The sequence below is a fragment of the Oncorhynchus nerka genome, linkage group LG15 (assembly GCF_034236695.1).
Source record: "Oncorhynchus nerka isolate Pitt River linkage group LG15, Oner_Uvic_2.0, whole genome shotgun sequence".
Taxonomy (NCBI): Eukaryota; Metazoa; Chordata; class Actinopteri; order Salmoniformes; family Salmonidae; genus Oncorhynchus; species Oncorhynchus nerka.
The window spans coordinates 47842079-47845543 of NC_088410.1; positions in this window are offsets into that span (position 1 = coordinate 47842079).

Below are 3465 nucleotides of genomic sequence, written 5' to 3' on the forward strand. Positions count from 1 at the left end.
CTGCAGGGAGTGGAGAAGCCATTGACAGTGCATTCGGAAAGTATTCAGACCCATTGACTTTTTCCACATTTCATTACATTACAGCCTTATTCTAAGCAGGTTTTTAGAAATGTTAGCAAATGTATTACAAATGTAAAATAAATAACACATTTACATAAGTATTCAGACCCTTTACTGAGTACTTTGTTGAATCACCTCTGGCAGCGATTACAGACTCGAGTCTTCTTGGGTATGATGCTACAAGCTTGGCATGTATTTGGGGAGTTTCTCCCATTCTTCTCTACAGATCCTCTCAAGCTCTGTCAGGTTGCAGCGTCGATGCACAGCTTTTTCAGGTCTCTCCAGAGATGTTTGAATGGGTTCAAGTCTGGGCTCTGGCTGAGATTTGTCCCGAAGCCACTCATGTGTTGTCTTGGTTGTGTGCTTAGGGTGGTTGTCCTGTTGGAAGGTGAACCTTTGCCCCAGTCTTACTTCCTCAGCAAGGATCTCTCTGTACTTTGCTCCGTTCATCTTTCCCTCGATCACTGACTAGTCTCCCAGTCACTGCAGCTGAAAAACATCCCCACAGTATGATGATGCTGCCACCAACATGCTTCACCGTAGGGATGGTGCCAGGTTTCCTCCAGTTGTGACGCTTGGTATTCAGGCCAAAGAGGTCAATCTTGGTTTCATCAGATCAGAGAATCTTGTTTCTCATGGTCTGAGCGTCCTTTAGGTGCCTTTTGGCAAACTCCAAGTGGGCTGCAATGTACGTGCCTTTTAACTGTGGGGCCTTATATATACAGGTGTGTGCATTTCCACATTATGTCCAATCAATTGAATTTACCGCAGGTGGACTCCAATCAAGTTGTAGAAACATCTCAAGGATGATTATTGGAAACAGGATGGACCTGAGCTCAATTTTGAGTCTGAATACTTATGTAAATCAGTTATTTTTGTTCTTCAGTTGCAAAAATGTCTAAAAACCTGTTTTCACTTTGTCATTATGAGGTATTGTGTGTAGATTTAGGAAGAAAAATAAATATTTAATACATTTTAGAACAAGGCTGTAACGTAACAAAATGTGGAAAAAGTCAAAGGGTCTGAATACTTAGACTTAGAATTAACACACTCTTTTCACTCTTCACTTTCCCATTTTCTTAAAAATGTCCAGCATTCCTCAGATCCCAAAGGTGGAGAGGTTTGCTGGTGCTATGCTGTCGGGTTGAGAAGTTCTATCCGGACAAAGTCCATCTCGAGTGGTCGAGAAACAATTGGGAGCAGGTGTATAGCGTGTGGAGTAAAATCGAGATGACCATGGCTCAGGAGGACAAGAGGGCGGTCTACACGTGCTGCGTGTATCACTCCAGTTTCTCTGGGCCAGTATACAAAATACGTTGTTGATCATATCAACACACAAGGTAACTAACTCATCAGAGACATGGTGGCCATTTTAGCTCTGGGTCACAAACCCGTTCGGCCCTGGGCCCACATTCTGGCACACAGTTTGAGACTCCTGTTTTAGTTACCTGTTTACAATTATCTCACAAATGTATTCTGCCAATCAGAGCTTGGCTATATCGTAGTAATTGTCATAAAGATTGAGTGTAGATAAAATACAAGTTAGTGGGGAAGTCTTCATCCTGGAAATTGAATTGAATTCTACATGTTTGGTTTTCATAATGTTGGTCAGGAGAATGCATCAACAAAGACAGAATATATCTGATGGAGCTGATATTCAAGATATATATTCAAGTGTCTTCTTATAACTTTTTAGTGCAAACGTAATGTGCCTCATCATGTTATGTTCACTAGGGCTTACAAAACAAAAAGTCCAGCTACTCCATCCCTGTTTCTGTAAATTCTCTTCCATTTTGTGCCTAATCAATAAGGACCCATGTGTGTTTTTCAACAGGCACCCCTACGAATGTGATATTTATCAAGTGTGAGCCACTACGCCCTCTGCAGGATGAGGAGTGCACGCTCAACCTCTGTGTCCTGAACAAGTGTCGGTCAGCTGGTCTAAGGACGGACCGAGGGTCCCTGCTGACCAGGTCTTCAACTCACCGCCCAGCCTGAACGTCAACGGCCTGTACTCTATGTGGAGCTTCCTCAAACTGAGTCCCACCACAGAGAGTGTTCACACTGTCAGATATCATAGGCACATAATAATAATACTTTTGTGGGTGCTTATATTTGTCCTATTTCACGCATGTACAAGTGTGTATTATACCAATGTGTGAATAGGAAATGTTTTTGTTTTTTTTGTCCCCATGACACCCTCAGAGAGTGTGGTCACAGCCCATAGGCCTAGTGTATACTCCAAGTTGTACAACTGACACTCAGGTTGTACAACTGACACACTCAGGTTGTACAAAGCATTTGACACAATGGTTGTGATACAATAGTTGTGTGATGTCTGCAAAAACACCAGATGTATCACGACCATTGTGAGGATGGGTTGTACATCAGTTGTACAACCAGAGTGCTAAGGCATAGTCAAAGGATGTATAGAAGGATATTACCGCTCAAGTTTGTAGCATTATGTAGAGTTATTTTTGTACGTTCAGTAGTTTGATGTCTTTAACCTTGTTTTTGTTTATTTCATTCGCTCTATTCATCCTCAAAAGATGGGAAATGTTGATGTGAGTCTGAGTGCTGATCTATGATCAGATGATCTAAAAGGCTAAACTGATCCTAGATTAGCACTTAATGAATACGGGCCCTGATCATTGAGAAGATGTCCTGCTTTGTTGATAGAGAATTACAGTCAGCGTTAGTTACTCGTAATTCTCTTGTTGCTAGACAGTCTATTATGGCACAAGGCGAGACCCAGATGCAGACACAGGAGGCAGATGGTTGGAGTCTTACAATGTTTATTAATCCAAAAGTAGGCAAGAGAATGGTCGTGGACAGGAAAAAGGTCAAAACCAGATCATAGTCCAGGAGGTACAGAGTAGCAGACAGGCTCGTGGTCAAGGCAGGCGGGTACAGAGTCCAGAAACAGGCAAGGGTCAAAACCGGGAGGACTAGAAAAGGGAGAATAGAAAAAAGCAGGAGAACAGAAAAACGCTGGTTGACTTGGAAAAACATACAAGATGAACTGGCACAGAGACAGGAAACACAGGAATAAATACACTGGGGAAAATCAGCGACACATGGAGGAGGTGGAGACAATCACAAGGACAGGTGAAACAGATCAGGGCGTGACACAGACATATTATGTAGTATATATTATATAGTATATGTAGTATATATTTTTAATTTAACCTTGATTTAACTAGGCAAGTCAGTTAAGAACAAATTCTTATTTGCAATGACGGCCAACTGGGGAACAGTGGGTTAACTGCCTTGCTCAGGGAAGAACAACAGATTGTTTTACCTTGTCAGCTCGGGGGTTCGATCCAACAACCTTTCGGTTACTGGCCCAACGCTCTAATCACTAGGCTGCATGCCGCCTCAAATATAACTCACAGTTGCACCAAA